Consider the following 17,644-nt stretch of genomic DNA (forward strand, 5'->3'; position numbering starts at 1 on the left):
AGTGATAGAGATAAAGGCTACCCTGTCCCTTTAAAGAGTGATCCATTGAAGCGGGATCTAGTTCCTGGCTAACAGCTGATGAGCTGATTGACACTGGAGCAACTGATTGTGAAGAGGTGTATTAATAAATCACCTGACTCCCCCAGGACACATTCAAACTAAGCTTGTGGATAGGCCTACACAATACAACAGGTTGATACATTTCAGCTAAGCTGATCTCCCCCTCTGTTCCTATGATATGTCAAACCAAAATGTCACACAAATGTTAGCTTTTATTCTCAATGTCAGCTTTTTGGGTAAGTAAGAATAATCTAAGCGATCTACAGTAGACGTAATTGCTTTTTATTTAAGATAATTTAATTTGATGGTTTTCCTTCGGTAAATACAAACATTTGCTTTTAATAGGAATACAGAGACAGAGAATACAATAGAATTGAATAACCTTCATTTTCAGATTCTAAGATCTCAAGGATATAGTTTAATGGAAATTAAAAATGTATTATGAAACTTGACTTAATAAAAGGGACATTTAAAAAATGTTTAACTTCATATTCGTCATCATCGGTGTGCATTGTGATTTTAACCAATTAGGAGTAGTCATTGCCTACTAACTGTCTACTAATTGGTTGACAATCTTTTTTTACAACAAAACATAGAAATGCGCCATTTTCACATATGTTGATGTTGGGGTGGTGCTGGAGATTATGAGTACGAAGTAGATTTTTTTTTAAATGTCCCTTTAATTTTCTGATTTGTTCCCATTCCAACAACACATCTGAGACTTGTTAATCAGTCTGTGTAATTGACAGGAGAGATGATCAGAGGGGCAGAGTTTTTAACACCATCATTAAAACAGGGGCTAATGTATGGATAGAGTTTCTCAGTGAATGTGCAGCCAGTGAAAGAGTTGATATGAGACCTGGCCTCTACATCGTAGAAGGAGACTTGACCCTCCTCATAATCCACAAACACCCCCACCTTCTGGGGCTTCTCTCTCAGGGATAGCAAGACACGGAGCCTTGAGCCTTGTACCAAGAGCCTTGTACTCGTTTCCATTCCTCAGCCACACAGCCCAGTATCCATTCTTAGGGCTCAGTGTAATCGGACCCTTCCTGTTGATGGACTCACTGGCTACTCCTAAATCCCACTCAATCTTCCCCTTGACCGTCACCTCATAATAAAATCTCCCTGACGAGAAGCCATCCTTTCCTAGGACATTAACAACTCTTTCAAACCTCTCTGGGTTGTCAGGAAGATTTCTTTGTGTGTCTCCATGTCTCATTTGTTTCCCATCTTCAGAGAGGATAAGTTCAGGATGTGCTGTATCAGGATCCAGAGTTATATTCACTTCATACTGCTGCATCCTCTTCATCCTCTTCAGTTTGACTTCAGGTAGCTTCTCCATCTCTTTATTCAGTGTTTCGTCCAGCTGAAACACAGCTCTCATCAAGGTCCCCACACACAGATCACTGTGAACACTGAGCTCAGACCAGTCCTGGGTGTGTGGAGGGGTGCACAGGGATGGGAAGCTCTGGATGAGGTGGAGGTGGTCCTCAGTGTGTAAGAGCTGCTCCAGGTCAGTGCTTCTCCCCTTTAGCTCAGTGATTTCTGCTCCAGCTCTTTAATAAGCCATTCAGCCTGCCTCTCTGCTGCTTTCTGCTTCTCCTCAATCACCTCAATGAGCTCAGCCTGGCTTCTCTCAATGGAGCGCACCAGATCAGTGAAGACCTGCACACTGTCTGATATCTCTCTCTCTGCCTCTCTCTTGCTGAGATCTACTGAGTGTTTGATCTCCTGAACCTTTTGTAGTCGTTCCTGGATCATCTGCTGCACTTCTGCCTCAGTTTTCCCCAGTTTAACCTTCCTCTCTCCACACTCTTCCTCTAGAGGGACAGTATTATGAGCCGTGTGGTCACTCCTACAGAACCGTTCCAGAGGTCTCTCGTGCTTCTTACACATCCTGTCTTCCAGGTTCTCAACAGGGTCAATCAACTTGTGTTTCCTTAACGCCAGGACTCTCTGATGAGGCTCCAGGTGAGTCTCACAGTAAGAGGCTAGGCACACTAAGCAGGATTTCAGGGCCTTGAACTACCTCCCAGTTCAGACTTCACAGGATACTTCTCCCGGTATGGCAGGGGACTCATTTTTAACTATGGTCTTTATTTTTAAATTCTCTACAACTTCTCTCAATGTTGTGTTGATGTGAAGCTCAGGTCTCCTGTTGAATTTCTTGTTACACATTGGACACTGGCAGAGGTCAGCGCTATCCCAATACCTGCTGATACAGGCCTTGCAGAAGTTGTGTCCACATGAAGTGGTGACTGGCTCAGTGAAGACATCCAAACAGATAGAGCACAGTAACGGATCTTCAGACAGGAGAATGCTCGGGGTGGCCATATCTAGACAGAGACCAAAGGTGAAACTATGAAACATTTCATGTGTTCAGTCAATTCTTGATAGTTTAAACTTTCAAGTTATGAGACAAATACAAGTTTAACCAACCTTAAAACATGGTTTTAGCAGTTTTACAATTGTGATGGATTTCCTATCTTCGGATTGTTCTTGATCACAAATATTATCAGCTTTAATTTACTCAATTTGACATAAATACAGTAGTAGTACCCTTCAGACAATTGATAGTAATACACAGAATAACTTTACAATTACATATAGAAAGTATGCCTCGTATCAAACAAGGAAATTATCATAATTGAATGAACCGAAAAACGGGTGAGATTACATTTATCTTTCTCAGGGGCCAGTTTTTCAAAATGTTTCATCTGGATCAGAATGATCCGGAATCTGTAATCCTCTCTTTTGCTACGCAGGATCAGATCAATGTGGTTGTTTTTGAGACATTTCTTCAGAAAATAATCAGACAGGATCATTCTGATCCAGATGCCATAATATCAAGATTACAGTATCCAGATTGTCAGTGCCTTGAACAGGCCTACAGTTTGCCATCTACTGGACAGGTTGTGGTACTACTTCTACACTGTCAGGGAAACAGATTAGTAAATGACATGAATAAAGGTTCCTAGATTAAAAATACAGCCTGCATATCACTTATAAGTATATGCATTTATTTGATGCTTCTCAATATAACAACTGACTACATACTTATACTGCGGTCAATTTAACATAATGAACCTTCGGTTTTTAATTGTAAGAACGTTTTTTAAACCTTCTCACCTTAGTTACAATGACAGTTCTTGGTTGTTGTGCCTTCCACCTGACTAAATCCACCCTGAATCCACCCTTCAAGTGGGACCAAGATAATCCTGATTTTCAGCATCAAAACTATCCTTATCACTACCTTTGAGTTTTGAAATGACATTTAATCCTGATTAAAGGTCAGATTGGATTACCAAAACCGAATCCCTATCCAGAGGTCTCTTTTTGTTTTGTTTTGGAAAAACCCAATTCTAACATTTAATCCTACCCAATTGCCAAAATCAGATCAGATAACTTTTGAAAAACTGGACCCATATCACTCTCTACTTACCCAATGCTTTGTTTTCTGAATGTTCTTTCTGTTCTTAGATTATCCCATAGGGTTCTATAGTGAGGTTTCAGAGAAGCTAGGGCTCTCAGTTACAAAGCTTAATGCTCAACATTAGTTTAACTTACAGCAAGTTATATCACTAACCTTGTCCCTGCACATCAATGCAATGCAGTTTGTCTACTTTCTGTTTTCTGGTAGAAACAAAGATATGTACACCCTTAACTGGTTTGGTCCTTTTTTGTTGTCAGCACACTGTTTCTTGCTCATAGAATGTATAATCTGCCTAATGTGCTGTTTTGTTGTATGATTACACAGAACTTAAGTTTTCTCACCAGAGCTCAATGCAGATATGTCTTAAAATCTATTTGCTACTCTTAGAAACTGGAGACACATTTCACTTCTCTGGACTCCAGAGCAGGCAGAGTCATACAGCCTACCTGTATGCAGTGGAGGGTGGAACAGCCTGGTCTCATAGACTAGACATAACTCAAATTAGTGTAATATGTTACATTTGGCATGGTTACATAAGACAGTTCTGGACCATATTCACACCAGGTAGCCCACTTACAGCCCATTACAAATTGGTAAAGGGCCCAATTAGGACCCGTGTTTTAGCCCACATGGGTTTTCCCATTTGTGACCCAGTTGGTATGCCCAATTGATTCCCATAGACAGTCAATGACCATCCATGACCATATTCAAACCAAATATAGCCCATTTGGTTGTACCCACATGGGTTTGCCTGTTTGTGACCCAAATGGTTAACCCGATTTGGTCCCAATCATTATTTCTGAAAGAAATAACACCAGTTACAGCCCATGAAAAAACTATTCAGGTCATTTCGGGACTTACACTATAACCCACATGGGTTTGTCCATGTCTGGCCCAAAATGAACCCAACTGGGTGCCAGCTAAGATGTCCATTTAGAGCCCTTGCCCAGTTGAAACCCATGAAGTCCATATAAAACCCAGGTGGGGCCAACCTCGACATGTTGGCTGGATTTGACAATTGCCACATTAGAGGAAAGCATTGAGACAGCTGGTCAAAGCAAAACAGTACTCTAAACTCTCTGCCATTACCCACTCATTCAAGTGTTTTTCTTATTTGTACTATTTTCTACAATGTAGAATAATAGTGAGGACATCAAAACTATGAAATTACACATATGGAATCATGTAGTAACCAAAAAAGTGTTAAACAATGTGCCTTGTTAAATTCACTTTTAACAAGGCACGCCTGTTAATTGCAATGCATTCCAGGTGACTACCTCATGAAGCTGGTTGAGAGAATGCCAAGAGTGTGCAAAGCTGTCATCAAGGCAAAGGGTGGCTACTTTGAAGAATCTCAAATATAAAATATATTTGTTTAACATTTTTTGGGTCACTACATAATTCCATATGTGTTATTTCATAGTTTTGATGTCTTCAATATTATTCTACAATGTAGAAAATAGTAAAAATACAGAAAAACCCTTGAATGAGTAGGTGGGTCTAAACTTCTGATTGGTACGGTATACACTACCGTTCAAAAGTTTGGGGTCACAGAGGCCCATTATCAGCAACCATCACTCCTGTGTTCCAATGGCACATTGTGTTAGCTAATCCAAGTTTATCATTTAAAAGGCAAATTGATAATTAGAAAACCCTTTTGCAATTATGTTAGCACAGCTGGAAACTGTTGTTCTGATTAAAAGGGCAATACATCTGTCCTCAGGTTGTATAATACTTTAATTCATCCAATTTGTATGATATGGTACCACTGGGTAAAACATATGATGCTATATATCCTCCGACCACTATTCCGTTCATAACGCAACATAACATATCATATTAAAGGGAGGATGTATACTATCCTACACATTGCCCTGAGGCCAGGTTGTTTAATAATGGAGACCGCATTCACAGTAAATGCTGCATATGTCATCTAAATCAGAAATTACCTTAAAATGGCGCTTAGCCAACAAAGCTCGATTGGATTAAATCCTGGCCATAATCTTTAGTGCCCATGCCTTCCCTACCTTTTGCCAATGCATTGTTGAACATATACATTTTATATGTACACTCTATGAAGTGTTAAACATTGAAATTAAATATGTAGACTTTATGAAGTGTTGAACATAGAAATGAAGTATGCAGAACGGACATCATTATTAGCAGAACAGATCGATTGTTTTGTTCCTGCAAACATTCTTAAGACCACATTCTTTTCCAAGCATTGACATTATTTATTGCTCACCACAATTACAGATGATTTTGTCAATCAAATGTATTTACAAAACCATTTTTACATCAGCAGATGTCACAAAGTGCTGTACAGAAACCCAGCCTAAAACCCTAAAGAGCAAGCAATGCAGGTGTAGAATCATAGTCACTAGGAAAAACTCCCTAGAAAGGCAGGACACTAGGAAGAAACCTAGAGAGGAACCATGCTATGAGGGGTGGTCAGTCCTCTTCTGTCTGTGCTGGGTGGAGATTATAACAGTACATGGCCATTAAGGCCAGATCGTTCTTCAAGATGTTCAAAGTTCATAGATGAACAACAGGGTCAAATAATAATAATTGACAGTTCGAGAGACAGAGAACATGAGAGAGAGAGAGATAGAGAGAGAGAGGTATAGAGGGGTTGAGAGAGAGTGACAGTTAGAGAAACAGAGAACATGAGAGAGAGAGAGAGAGAGAGGGATATAGAGGGTTTGAGAGAGAGTGACAGAGAAACAGAGAAGTTGAGAGAGAGAGAGAGAGAGAGAGAGAGAGGGATATAGAGGGTTTGAGAGAGACTGACAGAGAAACAGAGAAGTTGAGAGAGAGCGGGATATAGAGGGTTTGAGAGAGAGTGACAGTTAGAGAAACAGAGAACATTAGAGAGAGAGAGAGAGAGAGAGGGATATAGAGGGTTTGAGAGGGAGTGACAGAGAAACAGAGAAGTTGAGAGAGAGAGGGATGTAGAGGGTTTGAGAGAGAGTGACAGAGAAACAGAGAAGTTGATAGAGAGAGAGAGAGAGGGATATAGAGGGTTTGAGAGAGAGTGACAGAGAAACAGAGGTTGATAGAGAGAGAGAGAGAGAGAGAGAGAGAGAGATAGAGGGTTTGAGAGAGACTGACAGAGATACAGAGAAGTTGAGAGAGAGAGGGATGTAGAGGGTTTGAGAGAGAGTGACAGAGAAACAGAGAAGTTGATAGAGAGAGAGAGAGAGAGAGGGATATAGAGGGTTTGAGAGAGAGTGACAGAGAAACAGAGGTTGATAGAGAGAGAGAGAGAGAGAGAGAGAGAGAGAGAGAGTAGAGGGTTTGAGAGAGAGTGACAGAGAAACAGAGAAGTTGATAGAGAGAGAGGGATATAGAGGGTTTGAGAGAGACTGACAGAGAAACAGAGAAGTTGAGAGAGAGAGAGATATAGAGGGTTTGAGAGAGAGTGACAGAGAGACAGAGAAGTTGAGAGAGAGAGAGAGAGAGAGAGAGAGAGAGAGAGAGAGGGATATAGAGGGTTTGAGAGAAAGTGACAGAGAGACAGAGAAGTTGAGAGAGAGAGAGACAGAGAGGGATATAGAGGGTTTGAGAGAGAGTGACAGAGAAACAGAGGTTGATAGAGAGAGATATAGAGGGTTTCAGAGAGAGTGACAGTGTTTAGAGAGAGAAGGAGAGGTTAAGGGACAGAGAGGGAGTATTGGATTGACACCCAGTTCAGCATGTGCTGGTGAGAAAGATATCAAATGAAAGATAAAAATGCTTTGCTGTCAGTGGAGGCTGCTGGGGGAGGACGGCTCATAATAATGGCCGGAACAGAACTATGGAATGGCATCAAAAACATGGAAAACCTGTGTTTGATGTATTTGATACCATTCCACTGATTTCGCTCCAGCCATTACGTAACTTCACTTGCGGGGGATAATATTGATGGTTGCAAAGAAGTTAAATATAGACGGATAATAAGGGGAACCAACGCAATGTGCAATGTGTTGAGTGAATGTAGAACTTGACAAAACAGCTGAACACTTCACCTAAGCCTCTGAGTCCTCATTTGGAGCCCACTCTGTGTGTCTCACATTTCCTTTGGTCCAGACTCTCCTCACTCACCTGACAGCTGTCTTAGCAGAGAATATTGGACCCATAAATCTACTCTCAAATGTCGCTGCCTAGTTTTAGGGTTGTCAGCTCAGTGGATCTGAGGGACAGTTTGAAATGTACTGGTGTGGGGTGGGGAGGCTGGTCCAAAGTAGGGGAGGGTTGTCTAACTTTTTTGGGGGGGTGGGAGGGTTTTTTGGGGGAGGGTTGTGTGAGTTTTTTATTGGGAACAGGGGAGGGTAGTGCATTTTCCGGGGGTTTACATTTCCCAATTTGCAGGTTTTACTATATAATTTCTTCCATATAACCAAATGTCCTTGTCTGCTTGTATGCGCATCACCTATCAAGGTGTTTTTGCACTACGCTTTTCTGCGTGCTTACTATATAGTCAACTGCTCTCTATCCATAGTGACAATAGTGGTAGGTGGATAATCTGTCATAGGTTAACTAGCAATCATATCACACATAAAATCATTAAAATCTGCACCAATATTCTATATAAATCCACAAGAACATGGAGGAATAGCTGATGGGCAGCAGAGAGGCCAGGTGCAGCGGAGAGACCAGGTGGAGCGGGGAGGCCAGGTGAAGCAGAGAGGCCAGGTGCAGCGGAGAGACCAGGTGCAGCGGAGAGACCAGGTGCAGCAGAGAGACCAGGTGGAGCAGAGAGGCCAGGTCCAGCGGAGAGGCCAGGTCCAGCGGAGAGGCAAGGTCCAGCGGAGAGGCCAGCTGCAGCGGAGAGGCCAGGTGAAGGAGAGAGACCAGGTGCAGCGGAGAGGCCAGGTGGAGCGGGGAGGCCAGGTGGAGCAGAGAGACCAGGTCCAGCGGAGAGGCCATGTGCAGCGGAGAGGCCAGGTGCAGGGAAGAGGCCAGGTGCGGCGGAGAGGCCAGGTGCAAAGGAGAGGCCAGGTAGAGCGGAGAGGCCAGGTGAAGGAGAGAGGCCAGGTGTGGCGGAGAGGCCAGGTGCGGCGGAGAGGCCAGGTGCGGCGGGGAGGCCAGGTGAAACGGAGAGGCCAGGTGCAGTGGAAAGGCCAGGTAAAGGAGAGAGGCCAGCTGCGGTGTAGAGGCCAGGTGCGGCGGAAAGGCCAGGTAAAGGAGAGAGGCCAGGTGCAGCGGAAAGGCCAGGTAAAGGAGAGAGGCAAGGTGCGGCGGAGAGGCCAGGTGCGGTGGAGAGGCCAGGTGCGGTGGAGAGGCCAGGTGCATCATTGCACATGAAAGAAGATTTAGGACACGAAGCACAAAAACCTGCCCTATTGATCTTGTTTAGGCCATACAATATATAATTTATTATATAACAGATGCCCTTTTTCACATTTCTCAAAATAGTCAATAAAAAACAAATAAATAGCTATTCATTTAATTCACATGAACTATGATTTTTAAACAATTATTTTTGACGAATTGAATGATGTGCTTTACTATTGTTGTAGTTGGGGTTCGGTTAAATCGCGTTGAATCGAATCACGGGAACCAAAATAATCATTTGTGAATCACTAACAGTAAAAGGGAAAAGTTTAGCTGCAGCCTTCCTTTCGAATTGTGTCACTGCAAAACTCATTTTGTAGAAACTTTAAGTTGATTTCGGCATTAATAAATGTATGGGACATTGCAACTCAATAGATGCTAGTAGTCAGCCTGAAGTAAACAGATCAAATTAAATACAATCAAAATGTAATTTTATTTGTCACATGTGCAGAATAGAACAGGTGTAAACTATACTGTGAAATGCTTACTTACGAGCCCTTTCCCAACAATGCAGAGTTAAAAAGTACCATGTTACCATATTAACAATGTGCAGGGATACTGGAGTGATAGAGGTAGATGTGTATAGGGGTAAGGTGACTAGGCATCAGGATATATGACAAACACAGTAGCAGGAGCGTATATGATCATTGTATGTGAGTGGGTGTGCGTGTGTGTAGAGTCAGTATAAATGTATTTGGATATTATGTGTGTTGATGGAATTGATGGAGTGAGTGTCAGTGTGTGTAGTGTGTAGGGCCATGTGAGTGTGAATACAGTCAAAAATAAGAATAAAATACAAGGATCAATTCAGATAGTCTGTGTAGCTATTTTGTTAGCTATTTGGTTAGCTATTTAGCAGTCTTATAGAAGCTGTTCAGCCATAGAAGCTGTTCAGGAGGCTGTTGTTGTCAGACTTGATGCACTGGTACCACTTGCCGTGCGGAAGCAGAGAGAACAGTCTATGGCTTGGGTGGTGGAGTCTTTAACGATTTTCATGATTTACTGGGCTGCCCACCTCACCCTCTGTAGCGCCATGCGATCAATGGCGGTACTATTGCCATACCAAGCAGTGATGTAGCCAGTGGTACAGCTGTATAACTTTTTGAGGATTTGAGGACCCATGCCAAACCTTTTCTACCTCCTGAGGGGGAAGAGGAACTGTTGGGCCATCTTCACGACTGTGTGCTTGTGTGTGGACCATTTTAAGTTCCGAGGGATTTGGACAACGAGGAACTTGAAGCTCTCGACCCACTCCACTGCAGCCCTATCGATGTGGATGTTGTGAGGTTGTGGTGCCAGGTCACTGACCTCCTCCCTGTAGGCTGTCTCATCGTCGCCGGTGATCAGGCATACCACCATCTTATCATAAGCAAACTTGATGATGATGTTGGAGTTGTGAGTGGCCACACAGTGGTGAACTGTTGTGGTGAACAGAGTTGTTGAACAGAGTACAGGAAGGGACTAAGCACACACCCCTGTGGGGCTCCTGTGTTGAGGGTCCACGTATCAGAGGTGATGTTGCCTACCCTCACCACCTGGGCTCGGCTTGCCAGGAAATCCAGGATCCAGTTGCAGAGGGAGGTGTTCATTCCCAGGGTCCTTAGCTTGGTGACAAGCTTGGAGGGAACAATAGTGTTGAACACTGAGCTGTAGTTAATGAACAGCATTCTTACATAGGTGGGTGAGGGCAGTGTGCAGTGCAATTGAGATTGCGTCATCTATGGATCTGTTGGGGCAGTATGCAAATTGGAGTGGGTCAAGGGTGACTGGTATAATAGAGTTGATGTGTGCCATAACCAGCCTTTCAAAGCACTTCAAGATTACAGATGTGAGTGCTACAGGACGGTAGTCACTGTGGCATGAAGCATTAGAGTTCTTGGGAACAGGAATGATGGTGGTCATCTTAAAACATGTGGGGATTACAGACTGGGACAAGGAGAGGTTGAAAAATGACAGTGAATATGCCAGCTAGCTGTTCTGCACATGTTCTGAGAACGAGCCCTGGAATACCATCCGGCCAGGTGTTGATCTGATTAAAGACTTTATTCACATCGGCCTCAGAGAGCGGCCCTCACACCCGGCACCATGTTGTTATTGTCAAAGTGTGCATAAAAAGCTTTGAGTTCGCCTGGTAGAGAGGCATCGTTGGGCAGATCACAGTTGGGACTTCCTTTGTAATCCATAGTGGACTGTAGCCCCTGTCACGTGCGGCTGGCGGTGGAGCCTGTGTAATATGATTCCACCTTATTCTTATATTGTCCTTTTGCCCGTTTGATGACTCTACAGAGGTCGTAGTGGGACTTCTTGTACTTGTTCCTGTTTTCATATGTAGCCTCAGGGTTGTCTGTGATAGCCCTGTGTGCTGTAGCCCTATCCTTTAGTTTAGAGCCAACCTCTGTGTTAATCCAGGGCTTTTGATTGGGGACAACGTCGCTGATGCATTTCCTAATGAAACCAGTGATGGAGGTGGTTAGCTCATCGGGGGTTATCGACTGAGTCCCGAAACATATTCAAATCAGCGCAAGCTAACCAGTCCAGTCCAGTCCTGGTCACCAGAAGTCACGGGTAATTCCTGTATGAGCTTCTGTGTGTAAACCGGAAGCAGGAGTATGGTCATGATCTGATTTGCCGAATGGTGGACGAGGGAGGGCCTTGTATGCCTTCTTTTGGGTAGAGTAACAGAGTAACAACTTTGTTGTAAGAAATGAAAGGGGCTACATTTTGTAAAAATAAACTACAAATGAATCACAATAGCAAAGCTGGGTCGGAGCTGACAAAACAGCACCCATCCAGTACGGCTCCATCTTGTGCAGTACAGAAACCTGGCAGAAACACTGCTAGCCTAACACAAATGTACTGTGACTAAAACTCGGCTGGGAAATGCTTTCAATGGTGCTCTCCAACACCTGTCACCAATATAGTGGATTAGAGGGGTACCCTGACTTGGACACAAACCCTGGTCCCATCGTTCCAAAACCTTTATACTGTCACAAAACTCGCTATATCAGCAATGATGAGGACAGCAGGTAGCTTAGCAGTTAAGCTCATTGGGCCACTAACCGAAAGGTTACTGGTTCAAATCCCCAAGCTGAAAATCCCCAAAGGTTACTGGTTCAAATCCCCAAGCTGACGTGCCCTTTAGCAAGGCCCTAATTTCTCCTGTAAGTCGATCTGGATAAGAGTGTCTGCAAAAATGTAATGATACTATTCCTACCAAGTGGGCTAACTCTATTGGCACGATGCATAGAATGTTTACCTTTCACGCTGGTGACCCGGATTCACTTCCTTATCCTTCCGGTTTGCTACATTGCTGTCAGAGGTGGGATGTACTGCCATCGGAGCGCAAGGCTTGGGCGTGCTAGGGGGCTGAGTAGTCAAAGCACAGGGATGTGCCTTCAAGTACGGAGGGGGCAGTGTAGCAAACTTCGCTGTATGAGCCACGTTACAATTCCCAGCAAGTGGGTTAACCCTATTGGCACGATTCGTAGGGTGTTTGTCTTTCACACCAGCGACCTGAGTTGTATTCCCTGCCCCACCGTTCGCTAGCATACCAAAAGGCTAAAAACTATCGGTGTGGTCGCTAGGTGTAGTACACAGTTGTTTAGTACTATCACAAGAGGTACAATTATTATTATATACTTGTTATTTTATACAGTTAATTTAATGTGTACGGTCTAAGGGACAATAAAGTGATCCTGCCTAGACAAGCCTATAACACCACAATGCAATGATTATTTGCATTATTGTTTTCAAGTGAGTACAATTGTGTACCATTCTACTCTAGGCTGTAAACTGCACTGAAAGAGTAATTTAAATAATGGCGCAAAATAACTCATTCCATTTGGATGAGTTCTGGGTCTACTCTTGACAGATTAACGGTATAGAAAGGCACAGTACAGGACAGTCTGGCTGTATTTTTACTTCTGGTACCGTGATGCGCTGTCATCATCGTTCTCCCAAGTCATACTATGTAGCCACATAGGCCTATGCTCCCAGCAGGCCCAGTTGTTCAGCAACGCTTAACGTGTTCTGCCTCCTTTCTGATTCCTTGACCTAGAACCTAATGCTATATACATTAGCATAAATATTTGTAATTTAACGTTTGAAATGTATTACCTTTTATGTCTGGCATAAACACAACCAGTCACAATGTTTTAATCTAGTTCAAATTAGGCTATTTCAAAAGTCTCGTGTAGGGTTTCTGCGCACGTTCAGCCACACTAATTTAATTCCAGCATCCAAACTGCACACTGGTCCTTCAATGAATGGAAAGAGACATGCGTTACAAAACACAAACATTTAATGACATTCGGAGATTGTCAAGCCAAGGCTTCAATACTGAATAGGGAGAGATGTCTTTTCTGTTTGTCCAGATTGACATACTCCATTTGATTGTGGTGTTGAAAATGCAAAACATGATGAAGCGCTCGAAGTTGGTAATCGGTGTTGCTTATTGGTTGTGTGTGGTGCATTGGCACAGAAACCTGTTGGTGGAAAATCGCTGCATATATTTTATATAATTATAGGTATTATTGTTCTGTTGGAGCTAGGAGTACTCAACCAATAAAAAGTGATTTTATTTGACTAACGCCCTGGACGAGAGCTAGATATTGTCCACTTGTTTGTTCACTAAAGGAGTCTTGAAGACGTCAGAGCTTCGATGCAAGACCAGACCCAGCTCTACTGGAATAACTTCGGTCTGCACTTGCTGCCTCTGAAATCCCCCCCTCACATTAGATGCCCTTGACTGGAATGAGTGGAACACACAGTCTTCACACCTCTATGTATGGTCTGGGGCTGACAACTGCACACTGGCCTGGCGGGCTAGGCCACTGAAGCCTCTTTTGGTTGGCATTCAGACTACTGGCAAGCTTTGGACACACTGCAGGGGAGAGAACATGGTAGTCTCCACTGTCAGAACACAAACCACATTGGCAACATAGGTATATCTACAGAACATATCGTTCCTACGGCCATCAGTAATGTAGAAGGGTTTTTTGGAGTTCACCCTACACACCGCTTTGTAACCAGGAACGTGGTGATAGGCTGCTACTGGAAATTTAGAACACATACTTACAAAACATACACTTGCTTATCATCCAATGTGTGTGTTAAAGTGATGCGCTTCGGTTTTCTAAATAAAACAGAAATACTGTACAAAGAACATTCCCATGAAAGGGAAACCAGTTACCTTTAGAGCTTCAGTGCTGGGGGAGAATGGGAATGTCACGACACAGGAGTTAGCACTTTTCCTTATAGACTGCCCAAAGACTAATTTGAGTGTGAAAGCTGTCTCTGCTTCTGGAGTTAAATTATGGAACTGTCATGCTTAGGTCATTATATTAGTGTTTTTCCCCATAGCAACAGCAGGTTTCTCTTAGTACTGTAGGTTAGCTTTAATTTTGCTATTCAGATGGACACCCCTGGCTTTCAATGGGTTAAGCAACCCTCCATGTGACATAGTAATGAACAGGAAATGACAGAGCATTAAGAGGAAATTAAATGAATTATGCATTTTCTTTTCTTAAAATACAACTTTAAGCAGGGATGGGCAACTTTGATAGGGGTGGAGCCACAATAAATCTGAACTCATCCTGAGGGGCTGCAGTCAAAGCCAGCACACATGCAGTCAAAGCCAGCCCATGTCTTCTCTCCGCCCTATTGCAAAATGTGTAGAATTGCAGCAAACTTGCTTCAATACTGCAACATGTTCTCTATGCCCCATTGCAAAATGTGTAGAATTGCAGGAAGGTAACTCTAAAACTTGCCCCTCTTAGGGCAGTACTTTCATGCAATTCTACTTTTTTTTTTACATGGGGTGGTGAGAAACCTTTTCAGTTTTACAACTAATTTCATGAAATTCTACAATTTTTGCCATGGGTCTGTGGGATTTTTGTTTTGTTTTACAGCTAATTTCCTGCAATTCTACACATTTTGCCATAGGGTTGAAAGAAATATCTGAGTGAGAGTGGCTAACAAAATCAATTGTTGATTTATATACTGCTCAAAAAAATAAAGGGAACACTAAAATAACACATCCTAGATCTGAATGAATGAAATAATCTTATTAAATACTTTTTTTTACATAGTTGAATGTGCTCACAACAAAATCACACAAAAATAATCAATGGAAATCCAATTGATCAACACATAGAGGTCTGGATTTGGAGTCACACTCAAAATTAAAGTGGAAAACCACACTACAGGCTGATCCAACTTTGATGTAATGTCCTTAAAACAAGTCAAAATGAGGCTCAGTAGTGTGTGTGGCCTCCACGTGCCTGTATGACCTCCCTACAACGCCTGGGCATGCTCCTGATGAGGTGGCGGATGGTCTCCTGAGGGATCTCCTCCCAGACCTGGACTAAAGCATCCGCCAACTCCTGGACAGTCTGTGGTGCAACGTGGCGTTGGTGGATGGAGCGAGACATGATGTCCCAGATGTGCTCAATTGGATTCAGGTCTGGGGAACGGGCGGGCCTGTCCATAGCATCAATGCCTTCCTCTTGCAGGAACTGCTGACACACTCCAGCCACATGAGGTCTAGCATTGTCTTGCATTAGGGGTCTGAGGATCTCATCTCGGTACCTAATGGCAGTCAGGCTACCTAATGGCAGTCAGGCTACCTCTGGCGAGCACATGGAGGGCTGTGCGGCCCCCCAAAGAAATGCCACCCCACACCATGACTGACCCACCGCCAAACCGGTCATGCTGGAGGATGTTGCAGGCAGCAGAACGTTCTCCACGGCGTCTCCAGACTCTGGCACGTCTGTCACGTGCTCAGTGTGAACCTGCTTTCATCTGTGAAGAGCACAGAGCGAAGCAAGCACAACCCCCACCTGTGGACGTCGGGCCCTCATACCACCCTCATGGAGTCTGTTTCTGACCGTTTGAGCTGACACATGGACATTTGTGGCCTGCTGGAGGTCATTTTGCAGGGCTCTGGCAGTGCTCCACCTGCTCCTCCTTGCACAAAGGCGGAGGTAGCGGTCCTGCTGCTGGATTGTTGCCCTCCTATGGCCTCCTCCACATCTCCTGATGAACTGCCCTGTCTCCTGGTAGCGCCTCCATGCTCTGGACACTACGCTGACAGACACAGCAAACCGTCTTGCCACAGCTCGCATTGATGTGCCATCCTGGATGAGCTGCACTACCTGAGCCACTTGTGTGGGTTGTAGACTCCGTCTCATGCTACCACTAGAGTGAAAGCACCGCCAGCATTCAAAAGTGACCAAAACATCAGCCAGGAAGCATAGGAACTGAGAAGTGGTCTGTGGTCCTCACCTGCAGAACCACTCCTTTATTGGGGGTGTCTTGCTAATTGCCTATAATTTCCACCTGTTGTCTATTCCATTTGCACAACAGCATGTGAAATTTATTGTCAATCAGTGTTGCTTCCTAAGTGGACAGTTTGATTTCACAGAAGTGTGATTGACTTGGAGTTACATTGTGTTGTTTAAGTGTTCCCTTTATTTTTTTGAGCAGTGTATATGTATATATATACACAGTTGAATCAATTGTTGTTTTACTTCTTCCCTTTTTTGGGGCATTTTTGCCTCCCTTTGTCGATGCCTCCTCCTCTCCCTCCTTTCCTGAGGCAGCCTCAGCTCGCTTCTTGCCCAGGGGAGTTTAAGCCAGTAGTGTAAAGTACTTGAGTAAAAATACTTTAAAGTACTGTTTAAATCGTTTTTGGGGGTATCTGTACTTGACTTTACTATTCATATTTTTTACAACATGTACTTTTACTTCACTACATTCCTAAAGAAATGTATGTACTTTTTTCTCCTTACATTTTCCCTGAAACCCAAAAGTACTCATTACATTTTGAATGCTTGGCAGGACAGGAAAATTGCCTAATTCACACACTTATCAAGAGAACATCAGTGGTCATCCCTACTGCCTCTGGTCTGGTGGACTCACTAAACACACATGCTTAATTTTTAATGATGTCTGAGTGTTGAAATGCACCCAGGGCTATCCGCAAATATATATATATAGAAAATCGCTTAATGTGGTTTGCTTAATATAAGGAATTTGAAATGATTATACTTTAACTTTTGATACTTAAGTATATTTTAGCAATTACATTTACTTTTGATACTTAAGTATATTTAAAACCAAATACTTTGACTTTTACTCAAGTAGTATTTTACTAGGTGACTTTCACTTTTACTTGAGTCATTTTCTATTAATGTATCTTTACTTTTACTTAAGCATGACAATTGACTACTTTTTCCACCACTGGATTTAGCATACCAATTCTGGAAATAAATAAAAGTATAGAGATTATAATCATAATCAAACAGCGTTGATGCCAAAGCATTTTCTTATAAGGCATCTTCTTAGCCTTTTCTTTTATACAGTGTAAGGGCTGTCGTGAGAGAGAGACCAAGGTGCAGCGGAGTTAGTGTTCATCTTGACATTTAATTCAAACAAAGAGAACACTATACAAAAAAAAACAGGAAAACCAACAGCCAAACAGTACTGACAGGAAACACACTGAACAGAAACAATTACCCACAAAACCCAAAGGAAAAACATGCTCCTTATGTGTGACTCCCAATCAGCAACAACGAACTTCAGCTGTGCCTGATTGGGAGCCACACACGGCCCAAAACAAAGAAATACAAAAACATATTAAAAGGAACACAGAACGCCCACCCAATGTAACACCCTGGCCTAACCAAAATAAAGAACAAAAACCCCTCTCTATGGCCAGGGCGTTACATACAGGATGTGACAAACTGTGATCAAACAGCTTAAGTAAAAAACATGACTGAAATTTTCCTGTGTACGGTCAGGGCCTCTTCCTCGTCATAGAACACAGGGTCG

General features: G+C 43.1%; 1 pseudogene; it reads right to left on the reverse strand.

Moving 5' to 3' along the window:
- Positions 1-789: 789 nt before the first annotated feature.
- Positions 790-2,397, reverse strand: LOC106574081 (E3 ubiquitin-protein ligase TRIM39-like; annotated as a pseudogene).
- Positions 2,398-17,644: the final 15,247 nt, after the last annotated feature.

Source organism: Salmo salar, chromosome ssa16, assembly GCF_905237065.1.
Source record: "Salmo salar chromosome ssa16, Ssal_v3.1, whole genome shotgun sequence".
Lineage (NCBI taxonomy): Eukaryota > Metazoa > Chordata > Actinopteri > Salmoniformes > Salmonidae > Salmo > Salmo salar.